Here is a 17,686-nt window from a genome sequence, read left to right as displayed (position 1 = left end):
TGTGTGTGTGTGTGTGTGCTTACTTCCTCTAGTTCACTAGTGTGTGTGTGTGTTCACTACCACGGATGGGTCAAATGTGGAGGACACAATTCGCTGTACAGTGACAGATACGTGCACCTTTACCTTTTTTTTTTTTTTTTTTTATCTTTGTACTTATAGGAAATATAAAGACTCAGTATGACCCAAATATGGAGCCAGTCGTGGATCTGTTCACTAAGCCCTCCCACAGAACGATTCTGTAGCCCTGAATATGCTTAGATAACCGTGCTGAGAAAACCGGGCCCAGAAAAACTGACCCTGAACAGTGGGGTCAACAAGTTGGGCTACCCATAGAGGCCCCACATGGAGATGTTAGCTGGGATATGGAGGCCATGAAATAATATCTCAAGACACAAGGTAATATAGTACTGTAGCCTTAATATATGCTTTATTGGCCACATCTTATTAAAAACAACCACCATGTAACCTAAAGGGCTCTGCAGGGGACGAGAGGAAGTTGTTGTGGTTTATGGTAACACCCATGAATGAGACTCAAAGCGGTGACTTCACAAGCATGAAGCTGAAGACTGACCTGTAAAAGGTTGGTCCATATACAGTGTATCTAATATATAGTTTCCATAGTCCAGCAGAGTCGATCATTTTTATTATTAGTAAAAAAAAAACTGCATCCTGCTGGTATTTATATCCAGCTTATTTCCCATGAAACCCTTCAGTACTAAACGCCTACATGTGTGTGCACAGCTGTTTGACCCACTGTTGATACTGTTTTCATGTTCCATGGTTTGTTATGGTTTAGAGGAGCACTTAGAGAGGACGCTGTATTGTCTCTAGTTTGCCAGAGGAGGGCAGTCAGTGCTCTCGAACAGTTTGAGAGAAGAGAGTTTGGGGCTGCTAATGCACATCCTGAGAAACACTGAGAGGGATTTTTGTATAGCTGTAAAAATAAATCACATTTCTGATCTGATCACAAAAATGATATTCGTTATACCTGACAGTGTGTCATAACGGAAATGTGGTACATTCCACACCATTGTTAAGGCTAAAATGGCCAAATGGCTAAAATGATATAGTGAAATAGTTGTGGATTGTTTAAAGCAGTCAAATATAGGCCTGTTTCTAGACCTTTTTCCTTTCACTCTTAGGTCCTTATAATCTATCTATCTATCTATCTATCTATCTATATATCTATCTATCTATCTGTCTATCTATCTATCTGTCTATCTATCTGTCTGTCTATTTATCTATCTGTCTATCTGGTAAACCAATATTTTGTTAAATATAGATACCATATCTGTCTATCTGTCTGTCTATTATTCTGTGTCAATTTATATATATGTGTGTGTGTGTGTGTGTGTGTGTGTGTATATATATATATATATATATATATATATATATATATATATATATATATATATATATATATATATATATATATATATATATATGGGCAAAATGGTAAAAATACTATATCACAATATAGTATTTTCGTGATACACAAAATTTATCACAATAAATGTAATCACAGACTAAACACATCAGTAGTGACAGATTCTTATAAACTACTATTCAGATCCTCTCCTGTACTGAATACAGTGATTTATACTCAACATCTGCTGCTCTTCATCTAATTAAACCTCTAATTAAAGTTTATAATGAAATGTGCAGTCAATCAGTGTTTATTATAAAATATCCTCGATATGCTTAAAAAAAGCATTTTGTTAATCACAAAAAAATAAATTTATCAGGATACTAATACTCTAATATACTAAATATAATAAATCTCTCTCTCTCTCTCTCTCTCTCTCTCTCTCTCTCTCTCTCTCTCTCTCTCTCTTCTGAAGATAGACCTGAGACTAAGACCAAAGGCTAATCAAATCTATACACAGTGAACTGGAATTTAAATGACACATATTAGCTTATTTTATTATAAACAACTCAGTATACAGTATGTTCACCTATTCAGCCTACAGCAATTGAGCTCTGTCTGTTTCAGTCTGGACTGCTTTTTTAATGAGCAATATGATATATAATTTGTGCATACTATATATACTGTATACATATGTTTAACTGTTTAATTTTAAGGGATAAAGCGAGATTGAAAAATGATTATGTGAAAATGAATTTTCTACTGTTGTTACTGAGTGGCCCTACAAGTATATATCTAGAAAATGAGCACAGGGTATGTTGTGTAAAGTAAAGTATGCACAAATTCCAAACTACTGGAATAGAATCTTATTTTTCTGATACATAATAAAGACCTGATTTGCTATATGCTGAAAAAAATGAATCCTGACTTAAACAAATTCCTTTTAACAGGAAGGGAACTCCTCAGCCTATCTTTAGGACCCACTGAAGTCTGACGGATTCAGATTTCTGGGGATACTGTGATGGACACTGGCTTCTGTGAACGCCTCTTGGAAGTACACAGGAATATGACAGGAATAAGACGTTGAGTGTAACCGGACCATAGCAGGTTACACTGCAGTAACAGGTAATGGCAACTACAGTTTACGCCCATGGCTGTAATATCTAATAGACATAAAGCATTAACCTACATTAGCATTCCACAAACAGTCCTTACAGCTGTTTACCATGCTTTTATTTATGATGTACATCTTGTTATGGTGATTTAACCCCTTAAACTGTAATATCGGAATCATTCAAACAATAAACCAGAGTTTGTACAGTATACACTTTATGGACAAAAGTATTGGGACACCTGCTCATTCATTGTTTCTGCTTAAATCAAGGAGATAAAAAATGGTTTATTCTGCTTTTGTTGGAGTAACTTTCTCCAGGCTCTCTACTAGATTTTACTAGTATTGCTGTGAGAATTCGATTGCATTCAGTGACAAGAGTGTTAGTGAGGTCAGGAGGTTGGATGATCACCACCCCACCTTATCCCCAACCCATCCCAAAAGTTCTGGATGGAGCACCATCCATCTTTTCAGAGAACACAGTTCCACTGCTCCACAGCTCAATGCTTTATATCCCTCTAGTCATTTGAAAATGTCAACCAAATGGGTCCCTCTACTGCATCCCGTCCTGTTGCCCAGATCTGAATATTTTTATCTGGGTGATAAGTTTTAGTGGATTATTACAACTAAAGAAGGGCCCCCTTGTGCCACCACAACAGATCTGACCATTCAAGGCCTGGACTCCACAAGACCTCTAAAGGTGCCTTGTGGTGTCTGGCACCAAGACTTTAGCAGCAGATCCTATAAGTCTTGTAATTGGTAAAGTCGGGCCCCCATGGATCTAATCAATAAGCCCTAGGTGCCTATGATGCTGTCACTGGTTCGCTGGTTGTCCTTTTTTGGAGCACTTTTGGTAGATACTGACCTTCTATTCCAGAAAATCCCACAAGACCTGCTGCCTGATGTTTTGGAGATGTTCTGACCCTCCAGCCAGCAAGCCATCACAATTTTGCCTTAGTAAAAGTGGTCAGATTCTTACGCCTGCCCATTTTCCCTGCACTTTTTACACATTACCTTCAAGAGCTGACTGTTTACTTGCTGCCTAATACATCCCACCCCTTGGCAGAAGCCTCTATAGACGAAGATAATCAATGTTTGTCACTTCACATGTCAGTGGTGCTAATGTTATGGTTTATCTCTTGCTTTTATCCTGAACATGGAAGGGAGAAGCAGAAATAGTCTACATTCCTGGGCCATAACAGAAGCAAACTACAGGACATGTCATTGCAGCTAAAGCAGATCAAACAGAAGAGACATGCTGTCAGGTTGTCAGGCTGAGCATAAATCAGGGCTTTAGCAATGTTATCTATGAGGGAAAGGTTGCTTTAATTGTAGAGAAGTGGCTCAGCTAATGTTAGGCCACTCTCTCTCTGTAATGCTGCTATACAGGTATTCGGCAACCTAGCCTTGATCAAAGCTCTGTGCCATAGAAAGGCCATCGGTGATGTCATATGCCTTGCCTTGACAGCCTGGCCAATCAGTATTATTAACTGATCATATTTCACTCTCCTGGAATGCCACAGCAGAAGGCGGTGCTGATGGAGAAATGCAGGCCCTTCGTCATGATTCAGTGCAAACCACATTGAAACCTTCCTTTTATTTGACAGTCCAGCTCAGTCTAATTTATGGAGATATATAACGAGCTCATGCTGGTGAGCACAAATCATCATTAGGGCTTTCGTCTTTGTCAGATTGGCTTAGTTTGCCTTGCTGGCCTTCACCATGGAGACGAACCATCACAAGCAATGCAAAGACACCAGAGCTTCTGACTACAAAACGACTCATCATGGGCCAACAGACAAGCTGTCAGCATGTCAGCCTTCATGATAGGAATGAAATTCTTTGCTGGACACACAGAGTAGCTTACAGTTTACAGTTAGGTCTTGACGCACAGTGAGGTTAAACAAGCAATAACTAATAATCTTAATAAAGGTCCCTTTAATAATTGTTTCTTTGAGCGATTACATTAAAAACACGTATCATATCATGATAAATTTTATTTTTTGCTTTTCTCAGCATATTAAAGAATACTGTTAATGCTTAATAAACACTGATCAGCTGCAGGTTTCATTACTAACAGTGTAATTAGACTGGTTTAATTAGATGAAGAGCAGCAGATGTTGAGTATAACCCACTGTATTCAGTACAGGAGAGGATCTGAATAGCAGTTTATAAGAATCTGTCTCTACTGATGTATTTAGTCTGTGATTACATGAATCATGATAAATATCGTGTATTGCGAAACAAAAAAAAATATTGTGTCTTTAAATATCGTGATATAGTATTTTTACTATGTGAAGAACCCTTAAATTGAAGAATCCGTGCATCAGAATATCCACCCTTGGCTCGTGTGACACTAGCGAGACGTGGTGGTATGGACTGTATTAGGTGGCGGAAGGTGGTCACTCAGTGTGCGAGAAGTCCATTCTCAGTACACCTTCACTACGGCGGCTCTAGATCATACCACGAAGTTAGCAGTTTCTGGGATGCTACCACCCTTCACCCACTGTCACAGACATGTCAGAAACCCCTGGTTTGGAATGAACTCAGCCCGGGACGTCACAGATGGCACGGGACTGAGTTTGCTGCATGACCCATAAATAAGCGAGTACATCAGTCAATGTGAAGAACCTTCAAATTGAGGAATGAGTGTGAAGAACCATGAGACTGCAGGTTTACATCAAGCGAAGGTTCTTCACACACAGTGGTTACACAGAAGGTTACAAACACACAGTTTTATGGAATCTCTAATTCTAATCTCAAGATGGGATCTAGCAACTGAACTGGTTTATTCATGGCTTCATGTTTTGCAGCTAATTCTGACAAGCTTTTCTGACAAACACTATATCCCAAATGTTTCCATTCTATCTAATAGAACTAGTGCACACCTGCATTTAGGGGGCTTTACTGACTCGAAATGATGTTTACAGTTATTCAAAAGTACTCAAGCTTCTTTAAAGTGATTTGTCTGGGTTAAAAATGACTCTTGCACAGGTTACAGCAGTAAGTTCACACTAATATGTTCCTACGGTAAAATTGTAAAAATCAGATTGATCAAGAGTGTTCAACGCCTTTATACGAGAATGCCGTAGAACCACATTTTGCTGCAATTACAGGTTTAAGTCGGTTGTGGTTGGTTTTGACCAGCTTTGCTCACTTTATGGTTATGATTATCACCTAAAAATCAGCGCCAAATTACTCAGATTGTTGTTCAGGTTGGTTGGGTGCTACAGATACAACTGGATTGTGTTATTATTAATGGCAAGCTGCCACTGTTGGGCCCTTGAGCAAGGCCCTTTACCCTCTCTGCTCTCCGGGCGCTGGAGTTGGCTGCCCACCGCTCTGGGTGTGTGTGTACTCACTGCCCCTAGTTCACTAGTATGTGTGTGTTCACTACCACAGATGGGTTAAATGCGGAGGACACATTTCGCTGTACAGTGACAAATACGTGCACCTTTACCTTTACCTTTATTAAAAAGTAAACCTGATTTTGTACATTTTTATTGACCTTTTTCATGTGACTAAACACTGTGAGACATGCATATAATTGTCTTTTAAATAATCTGTATGTGATAGTTAAATGACATGTGTCCTATGCAAAGCTTTGGTGCCTCTGGTTGAATTAAATGTATTTCTAAACATAATTACTGTTTATTTGCTATTTATTTATGTAACATAGCAAACAAACAAACTAAATATGTGGTGCGTTCAAAAGTAACTCAAAACTCAATGTTATGTTTGTGTTTTTTTCTCCCATTAGAACATAAATTCAGGAAATAACCATAAACATGTCCTTTTAAATGTGCAGAAAATATATATTTATTATTAAGTTTGTTTTCTGTAGAGCTTCATTTACTTATGCTTAGAAAATCAATAAAATCTGTCATTTAACCAGGTGCGTCCAAACTTTTGCATAAGTACAGCCTGTATGCAAACTTTTTGGCACATGACTGTTGTCACTGATCGTTCATTTGTAAATAAGTGTAAATAAATATGATCAGAGTCACAGTCATATCAGAAGAACCACCCTTGGCTCGGGTGACACTAGCGAGACATTGTGGTATGGACTGTATTGGGTGATGGAAGGTGGTCACTCAAAGTGTCCACCGTCACTTCGGCATCTCACGTGAATGGAATTCTGCCTCCCAGTGGCATTGGCATAACAGTGGTGCCCCACGGGCCATTGATGCCGGAGGGAATCGGCGACTCTGGCGAGTGTTAACAAAGCAATTAGTGCACCTCTACAATGAACACCTTCCATCACCCAATACAGCTAGTGTCATCCAATGTGCGAGAAGGGGATTCTGCATGAGGTTTATAACATTCACATATCTGTGGTTTGTCATAAGTTAGATTAACACATTATTCTTAATAAGACTTTGGCCATTTTTTTCTGTAAGGCTTATCACTCTAAGGAATGCATATCATTTCCATAATACAGAGTAATAATTCGAGTTCTAGCTAGACTTGACTCAAATATATAGATATACAACTGAAACAGTGCCTTTAGGTGAGAGTACATCTAATGTAAGAGTTAACAGTGAATCACGTTGGGTCCTTTCTACTCCTCCTCTATCTCCCCTCCTCAGACGGAGGCCCATCCGGGAGTCAGCTCTATGGCCAGTGAGTCAGCAAGTATAAAAAGAGTACCGACTCCTCCTCTCCCAACAAGACAGGACACCCCCCTTATCGTAAGCTCATCCCGCCTCTGCCAGAGGACAGGCTGCTCTGCCAACAAACCAGCTAGAGGAGCCTAGATCAGGGACAGGCATGTGCCGACAATGTACTGTTGTATTTTTTTCGTTTTACAAGGCCCTTTAATAGAGGGCTCAGGAGGTCCCAGACATTTCCATTACACCATTACGCTCGCCTGCAGGTATCACTGTGAAACGTTTGGGAACCCCCCGAAATGAATACATATGATTTAGGTAAAGAAAACAAGCGGAATTAATTAGGAAGCCCTTGATAAGCAAGTGCCTGTGGCCTGAGAGGCATTGTTCTTCAGACATCTCTAAGTGAGAGGTTGCTTGTTTAGACACTGTTATGGTTTAAATTAAATTATAGTTAAATCGTAAATTAAACTATACAGTTTAACACTTGATTTTCCCCAAGAGTCTATTGATGTCACTTTAGCTAAATGACTAGAATACTAAAAGTAGTGCAAATCCAGCATATGAGAGGAGTTTGGAGGAGCCTGTCTTATTTAAGCTTCAGGTATTTAGTTCAGAAGGAAGGTTGTTGATGCTCAGAAGGTCGTAAAGCATTTACAAGTGAAACAGCTGCCGACAAGGCAGTCAAAAACAAACAACAAGGCAGGACTAAGGATTGCCAGAGAAGATCTAGACAAAATCCAGGACTTCTGGAACAATGTGCTTTGGGCAGAGGAATCTTAGGTCTTCACATACTCAGTAAATGCTTTCACCTATAAGCAAACTCTGCAGTCTACAGTGTACTGACTAGGAGCAGTGGTGGCTCAGCGGTTAGAGCTCCGGGCTATTGATGACAGGGTTGTGGGTCTGATACCCGGACTCAGCAAGCTGCCACTGTTGGGCCCTTGAGCAAGGCTCTTTACCCTCTCTGCTCCCTGGGCGCTGGAATTGGCTGCCCACCGCTCTGGGTGTGTGTGTGCTCACTGCCCCTAGTTCACTAGTGTGTGTATGTGTGTGTGTGTGTGTTCACTACTACAGATGGGTCAAATGCACCTTGCACTTGTGCACTTGCACCTTTACCTTGTGACCTAAGGCTAAAATGAAATAAAACCAGCTCATTTGCATGTATGCATATATTTTGTACCAAAATAGGCGTCGTTAGTGAAGTGCATAATAATGCACAGATGTATTATTATAGAAATTCCAGACAGTAAAGATGGTCAGCCAGTAGCTATTTCTATCATACAGTGTCTGTCAGTGCCTGTTTTTGTATGCATGTTATGCTCTGGATGTCAGGGCCTCCTAAGCAGCTGCTTGAACTGCACTAGGCTGAACTTCATAGTAACGCAAGCTTAGCATTATGTCATATCATCTGTATACATGAGGGTTCTCATACATACAGATGGAAACTATGATGCAGTGCATGCACTGAACCCTGCAAAGATTACACTTTAGAGGCCTTGCCCTCCCCAGAGTGCGATGTGGGTTGTTTTCAGACAGCTGAGTAACCCCTGCTTTACTCTTGAGCGTGTTAACAGCAGGGACAGTAATAAAGAGGTAAACATTTAAATCATGTCCTCCAAGTGGACCTCTAATTTTCCGGCATAGTTCTCATGCTTAACCACCTCTTTAAAAGTAGCTCATCTATAAAATTGTCACAGTCTTCTAATAACTGCTGAAAAGCAACCTCTCATTACTAAGGCTTCACTGAAGATTTACAAATCTTAGCACAATTTATGACCTGAATAGTTTTTTCCCCTGTGTACCTTTAAGGAGGCACTGATTTATACAAGGTGACTGATGATTACTGGTATGCTCTGTCTGTCAGAATGATTAGCACTCGGGTCATTTTTAAGACGTCAGGCTAGTTTTGTGGCGCCTGCAAGAGATTTGTGTTTTGCTACATCTGGCCAGGTCAACTTGCAGTCGGTTCTGGATAGTACTGAAGAGGCTTCTTCCAATAGTGGAAGTCCTTTTGATGTTATATTAGCCATAAGGCTCAAAAGGTTCAACCTTGAAAACCTCTACCTTGTATTTCAACACTTCCTCTCTAGAGAGGCCGCCCAGGTGCTTGTTCAGTCTCTCGTCACTTCAAGACTTGACTACTGCAACTCTCTTCTGGCTGGTCTTCCTCTGCGCACCATCAGGCCCCTGCAACTAATCCAGAATGCAGCGGCACGGTCATCTTCAACGTTCCTAAATTCAGCCATGTCTCTCCACTGCTGTGTTCTCTTCACTGGCTTCCTGTAGCTGCTGCCTGTATCAAATTCAAATCCCTGATGCTGGCCTACAAAGCCAAGACTGGAACAGCCCCTCCATACTTGATGGCAATGGTCAAAAGCTGATCCGCACCAAGAGCCCTTCCAGCTTCAAGTTTGGCTCAGTCGACCCACCATCCCTCAAAATCCACAGAAGACGAGCATCCAGGCTTTTTTCTGTCCTGAAGACCCACCTCTTTTGAGAATACTTGGGCGAATAGAATACTTACTGACTTGTGTTTAGTAGTGTCTTAACTTAGAGGTATCTTTTATTCAAACTAGCTGAGGTTTGTGTTTTGTAAGGCACTTTTGTAAGTCGTAAGTAAATGTAAATGTATTTGAAGACATTCGTCTGAACAGTTCACACTCCTAAATCTGACATTCGTCTGAAATCTGACATTCGTCTGAACAGTTCACACTCCTAAACTGACTCATACATGCATGCAGTGGCTGATAGTGGCTGATAGCTGGGCTGATCACAGAAAATGTGTACGCGCTTGTGTGTAGAAGGGGAACAGTATTTGGCCACGGCCACTTCTTGTTTGGTTTTCGTCCTAAATTTCTTTAAACTTCCGTTTAAAGCTTTTTATTTGTCTTTGACGCTGCAGCAGCGCCCTCCAGTGGTCGTGTTCGGTCGGAACGCTTGTTGGGATATCAGCCTAAGTTAGTTTGAACAGAGATGCTACCACAAATGATTCTGTTACCTTGCTATCCAGCCACTGAAAAGCTCCTTAACTGCTGTCTATCGGCTAGTTTCCCTACTCCTCAGCGAAGTTTGTGTTGAATTGCTGAAAATCAGATATGTATCAGATTTCAATACCACATATAAAAGTGACCCAAATCAGAACATGAAAATGGTGTGTTTCGACCGTTCACACTGCCACAGATAACCCATCTAGTCACTGTTACGACCCTGTGTGTTGGCACTCTGCCTGACCTGCGGGGGCAGTGTAGGTTTGGGAAGGGTGATGCTTGGCTGACTACTGATTAAGGACACCTAGGAGAGGATATCCTATCCTCTCCTCCAGATTCTTTCTCTCTCTCTCTCTCTCTCTCTCTCTCTCTCTCTCTCTCTCTCTCTCTCTCTCTCTCTTTTAGCCTTTGGATCCTTTACTTTGTTTGTTGGGCCTCCCTTGTTTGGCTTATTGCCACACACCTTTGTATTCTACCCATGATCCTTGTGTGTTACTTTTCTTGTTTTTGTGTTTCCCCTAGACTTTTATATTAGAATATTTATATTAAATCATGTTTGTGTTGAAATTTAACCCATTGTGTTTCCCCTCTTATTATATTGTGGTTTGAGGGAACGAACTGGCCGGGACATCACATACTGCCCGGATTTGGGCCACTTTTACCTGCTGTGTGAACGTAGCCTTTGAGTGGTCATGCTTCTATATAAACCCATTGCCTTTTCTGAAGAACCCTGTAAGAACCCATTTTAAAGAGTGCACCCTTTAAAATATATCCAGACAGTTCAATGAACCCCACCTTCTATCACACCACTCATATAATCAATTGGTGTAAATTGCCTAATTCATTAAGATCAGTTTGCAGACCTGGGAACTCAACAACTCAGCTATGTATTTCTGAGTGAAGCCATTAGGCTGAAGTGTCTAGCCAAAGGCTGCTTTTAACCTTTCAAGTGATCATGAGCAAGCCAAACTAAGGCCTTGTACATTTGAAGAAAAAGTAGGCCCACCAGGACACACACACACACACACACACACATAAATAAACAAGTTGTGTCTTGTTTGACAAAGAGTCCAAAGAGTGACCTGAGTCATGATTAATTTCCAGAAGAAAGCTTTGTTGACATAAGTAATACTGAATGAATGATGAGTCTTTTATCAGACGTTCAATCTTTTTCACAAAGAAGAGATTTGATATTTTCATTATTTTTTAATGGCAATTAAACAGCTGTACCGTTTTAGCACTGTTCAGTTTCATGGAAAACAGTCATGTTCCCACGGCCCAAGAGTGGAAACAAGCCCTCAATTACAGCTTTCCTGGCCCTCAGACGGTTCCTAGTGCCTAGTGTTCAGGCCCCAGCCCTTTCTTCTTCGCATGAGCAAAAAACAGTGCTTTTAGACACAGGCAATTACACAGGCATTCTCACGGCTGTCCCGAACTGTGTGACCTTCTCCATTTCTTCAGTCTAACAAAAACTGGACATTCTGGACAATCTTACCCCATACAGAAATCTGATACATGGCAATATATAGACTTAAATCACAAAACATATATTACAGCATATTAATTTACTTTATATTCCTTATATATGTGATTATATACACACACATATATATATTTATATACCAACTTATTTGCTATTTGACATACAAATATGATCTTTTTATTTGATGTACATATATATTTAAAAACATATGTATAATTCATATATTTTGCATATGTGTCCAATATATAATGCTTGCATACATTACTGTGCAAAGGTTTTGGGCACCTGTGACAAAGTTGAAGGTCAAAGCTGCTAATCTGGGCAGTAAATGCATATTTCCTCAGTAAAACACTGATGTTAGAATAAATAATAATAATATTCCTACAAAAAGTCATGGTATTAAAACATCTCCAATGCTCTCCCAATGAGAGAACACAAACCCCTGTGCTGGCTGGAGGCGTCCAGAAGAAATCTGGACTGAGCTTTGTTCTTCAGACTAGCTCAAAAAATCTCACCTACTTTCTTTAAAACGTCTTTCTTTTTACTGTATTTATTTACCTGCATCTGTTCTAATGGGATCTGGAGGTTCTACAGTAAAAACTCTCTTATTCCTGAGAGACATGCTTTTCAATAAAGCGCTTAGGTGCCCAAAGCATTTGTACATGTATATGTATTCATATTTTAAAATATGTGCCCAATTCTGGATGATGCACTATATGGACAAGTGTATTAGGACACACTCTTAATCATTGATTTCAAGTGTTCACATTCAGTCCCATTGCCATAGATGTATAAAATCAAGCACCTGTCCATGCAGTCTGCCTTTACACACATTAGTGAAATAATTGGTGGTTCTAAAGAGCTCACTGAACTCCTGCATGGTTCTGAAGTAAGAGCCACTGCTGCAACAACAAGTAAGCTGGTGAAATTTCTTACCTCCTAGATCTTCCACCATTAGCTGTGAGTGGTATTATTGAACAGATGAATTTAGGAACCACAGCAACTCCACGAAGTGTCAGACAATGTGAAGTTACAGAGCGCTGAGCTCAGAGCATAGTGCAGAAATGTCTCCAACACTGACCCAATAACTGCAGAGCTCCAGACCTGCTGCTGTTAGACCTGCAAAGGGGGACCAACTCCATATTAATGTCAATGGGTTTAGAATAGGATGTCATAAAAGCTCCTGTAAGTATGATATGTAGCTGTCCCAATACTTTTTTCCATATAGTGTATGTTGCTATCCCTTTCAGCTGTGACACTGAGAATTTCCCCACTGTGGGACTAATAAAGGATTATCTTATCTTATCTTATCTTGGTATATATAGTATGGCCATATATTAGATTTCCATATGGGCCGTCAGCATAAAAGACAACATTAGGCATATGATGTGCAGTAAAGGGCACATAACTGCACAATAAGGGACGGTTTTGTCACAGTATCTGCTGATTATCAGGAGATGGCAGAGGGGGTATTTTGTTGGCAAACACATTGCAGGTTGTTGCACATGCAAACATAGGCATTTTTAATGTAATTTTAAATTACAGAGCACACGCAGAGCCGCAGCATCCACAGACCTGTATTTAAGCAACCTGCACATTACATTATAATTGCAGAACAAGTAAAGGAAGGGCCGTGTTGTAATTCCCACTTAAGCAACTTTATTTTCCGCTAACAAAAACCAATTTGCCTTTTATGGCTGCTGTGGAAATCACCTTACACGCCCAGCAGGATATCACGTCAACACACCTGACCGTCAAAAACAAACTGGGGTAGGATAAAGGTGCACGTATTTGTCCCTGTACACCGCACAGTGAAATGTGTCCTCCGCATTTAACCCATCTGTGGTAGTGAACACACACACTAGTGACCTACGGTCAGTGAGTACACACACACCCAGAGCGGTGGGCAGCCAAGGGGCACCCTGTTATCGAGAGCCCGGCTCTCTAACTGCTGAGCCACCACTGCCCACATGGATGGCTCAGGCCCGATAAACTGGAGACCATTACAGGAATACACTATGTCTTTGAATATTTGTGGACACCCCTTCTAATGAATGCATTTAGCTACTTTAAGTTGCACCCATTGCTGACACAGATGTGCAAATGCACACTGACACTCACAGCTATTAGTCTAGTCCCTGTAGAGAAGTATTGCCAATGGAATAGTTGTATGGATAAACGTGAACCTATTGGCACCATGCCTAATACCACGTGTGGGCTAGAGGGTTATAAAGCTCTCCCAGCTCCATCCAATACATTTGGGAAGAGTTTGGGAGTTTGGGATGAGGTGGGGTGGTGATCACCCAACCTCCTGACCTCACTAATGCTCTTGTTGAGGAATGTAATCAAATCCTCACAGCAATGCTCCTCCAAAATCTAGCAGAAAGCCTTCTTCTCATGACAGTAGAGACAGTTACTCCAACAAAAGCAGGATCAACTCTTGTAATACCCTTGATTTCAGAAGAGACAACAAATAAACATGTGTCTCAATATTTATGTCCATACAGCATAGACAGTTTCTGAGGATAAACTGAAGATAAAAAGACACTCAACTAACTATCAAGCATGCTGGTAAAAAAAAAACATGCCGTCAATTAACTCTCCTTCTCTTCAGCAGAAGGGACTGAAGATGATCGTCAGCTCCTAATCAGCCTCTCAGTGGCTAGCACTAAAAAAGGTGGGAAGGAAGGAAGCAATGTCTGAAATGACCTCTCATCCAGTATCTAAGTGCTATAGCCCCACCACTCACTTGGCTGATATGATCTTTGGGCTTAGATGCCATAGCTCCAGGCTTGGCTGCGGCCCTGCTCCTCATAAAGCAGGCCTCGCTGCTGCAAGAACAAAGAGAACCACTCTCATTACGAGGGGATACCTGTCTTGACCAGTGCCCTTCTCACTTTTACACACAGCCTCATGGAATGGCGGGCTATTTGTAATAGCTCAGAGCCACAGCCTTTCAGATAAAGGTTGTAAATTAGTGTTTGAAGGAACCTGAAAGCAATAATTCCAAGCTGAAGAGATGTTAAGTAAGCAAGGTAAGGTTTGGCTGTTCTGGTAGGTCGAATCGAGGTCATAAGCATAGCTTGGGGTCATTAAACATTGTTTCAAGAGCATTCATTGTGCTGTCGGTGGGAATCATATTTGAGTAACGGCCATGCATTGGGATCAGTGGTTCTTCTATAGCTTTGAGACTTACTCACCAGCCTTAGCCTTCTTAAAATCCATTTATGCAGTTTCTCACAAATGAGCATGTGTCCCAATACTTTTGTCCAAATAACATAGACAGTTTCTGAAGATGAACAGAAGATAAAAAGACACTTTTTATTTAATTTTATGACTCAACTGACCAGAAATGGTTAGAATCTAACCATCAAGCATGCTGGTAAATAAAATGCTGTACATTAACTCTCTCGCTTCAGCAGAAGGGGATAAAGATGGTCGTCAGCTTGTTTCAAGGGCATTTATTGTGCCGTCAGTGGGAGTCATATTTTTAAATAACGGCCATGCATTGGGAAAAGTGGTTCTTCTATAGCTTTGAGACTTATTCGCCAGCTTTAGTCTTCTTAAAATTCATTTACGCAGTTTCTCACAAATTAGCATGTGTCCCAATACTTTTGTCCAAATAGAATAGACAGTTTCTGAAGATAAACAGCAGATAAAAAGACATTTTTTATTTAATGTTATGACTCAATTAACCAGAAATGGTTAGAATCTAACTATCAAGCATGCTGGTAAATAAAATGCTGTACATTAACTGTCCTTCGCTTCAGCAGAAGGGCCTGAAGATGGTTGTCAGCTTGTTTGAAGAGCATTCATTGTGCTGTCGGTGGGAGTCATATTTTTGAGTAACGGTCATGCATTGGGAAAAGTGGTTCTTCTATAGCGTTGAGACTTACTTGTCAGCCTTAGCCTTCTTAAAATCCATTTACGCAGTTTCTCACGAAGATCCTGACATCAGTGTTTTCTTATATGGGATTGGTTCAGTCCCTGGACTGGTGGAGCTATTCTTTGGTCATAGAAGTTGTAATAACACTTATGACTCACTGGCAGGCCATAGGCTGTTTTAAGGGTTAAGAAAATATTTAGGAAAAGATGCCCCATGTTCATAAGAGCCCTTTTTTGACATCAAATTTGAGGAGTGTACTGTAAGTGAGCCACCTTTGACTCCAGGCCTTTTAAATAAATGGCTCAAGTGTTTCATTCAGTAGACTAGTTAGATTGCATCATCAGGTGTGAAGTGATTAGCTGGCACTAAACCGTGCTGATTAATTAGATCTAGGTACTCCAGAAAGAACGTTGCCTTCTACTGTTAACAAGGCTTTGAGACATTTTGCCAGCTCTAAAGAAGAAAGCAGGGAAAGCAAACAATAATTAATTAAAAAGAGCCATAAATAATAAATGGAAACAGCACAGTTAGGTGCTCAGACATGCACGGCATCCTATTATTAGAGCTTCAAAATACTGCCATCTACATGTTTGGACAAACAGTTCTGCTCCTCTCAGAAACAATCTGACAGCTGAGGGTGGCTACACAGAGGAGGACGGGGATAAAAGAAGACACCAGATGGAGAAGCTACTGGAAAATATTTAAGTCCTTTTCAACCAGTTCTTTTATAGGCCACCCAAATGTCCGTGTGCTTTCCTGAGGCCAGTGACCACATTCAATTTCAGTGCTAATTGTGGTCCTACACAGGTACAGAAGTGATAGACACAGGAGAGGTGAGACGCTGTGAAGTAGAGCATTTCAGAGAACCGTCAGATGAAACTGTAATTTGTGATGAGTGCTCAGCTTTTTTCTCCAAAGGCCTTGACTAAAGCAACGGTGATCCATCTCGATCCGCCTAGATGAAAACTCTACCTCTTCTGCACGAAAAGCAGATTTTATGAATTATAGATGATCTACCGACTCGTGAAAAGTCATTTTATCATTATAAGGTCAGTTTTTCTCCGCACTCGGATGGATTATCATAACCTGCATGTTAAGTCGTTTTAACGTTTGGCATAGGATAAGGCAGTATTAAAGCACAGCAGTCTAATTAAAGTAGAAATGAGTCAGTTATTATCTACTTCAGCATAATTCCTCACAAATGTGAATGAACATGACTGATGATGACCTTCATTCTTTTGTCGGTAATGGAATTTTCATGGCGTCAGCTGGCATGCAGTAGGTAATTGTTAAAAAGACAGACTTGTAGTTTTCAATTCTGTTACTGGAAGTAAATGAAATAGATCAACATGTAATTATAATTTCTAAATAGAGAGAAAAGCAGAGAAAACACTGAAAAGTTATTGTGCAGTAAAATGAAGAAGAAATATTGACGTATGGTAAACATTTAATGGTAAAGATTTCAAAGTAATTAAAATTTAATGGTAAACATTTAAATGTAATTAGTGTATTTATAAATGTATATACCATAGTAGTGACCATACTTGAAAAAAGAGGGCACTGGGGACACATGGGTATCCACTGTAGGATGTTGTGGCTGGAAATCCTGCACCTACAGTGTGCCAATGTACATTAATACATCAACATTTACTCATTTTAATAAGATCAATAAATAGCCACAATCTCTCCTTTATCTAATAGCCTCATTTCAGTTCACCTTACAACTTCGGCCTACTTGAACCCCCCAGCCACGACATCCTAATTACGTTTTGTGTTGTTAAGATGATATTTTTAAGATGATGACGTTCAGCACACTTTCAACCAATTGTGTCCAAACTTTTGACTGATACAGTATTTATGTAACGACACACAAATGTCTGAGGACATTTTGAAGTGTCTGAAAAGTTAAAACAGACAAAAAGTTTTAATGAAGTAACGTCAAGATGAAATATTTCTCGGTAAATATTTAAGTGTAATTTGTGCCGCTGACCATATTAATGCTTTTATACAAAAATATTGAATTATTTTTGTATAAAATAATTATATAACAATATTTTTGTCTTATTCCTCATATCTAATCTTGAGTTCAGATGACTTTTAGATGGACTTGGTCTATTTATCAGAAGCTCTTGTAGAGAGTGATGTCCATGGCAGCTTGAGTGCACATTGCCATTACAGCGAAAGGGGGCCAAATGCTAATGTCCACTCTGAAAAAAACCGAAGGTGCTCAGAGGCTTCTT

This window comes from Salminus brasiliensis, chromosome 11, assembly GCF_030463535.1.
Source record: "Salminus brasiliensis chromosome 11, fSalBra1.hap2, whole genome shotgun sequence".
NCBI lineage: Eukaryota > Metazoa > Chordata > Actinopteri > Characiformes > Bryconidae > Salminus > Salminus brasiliensis.
This window is presented reverse-complemented; position numbering follows the sequence as displayed.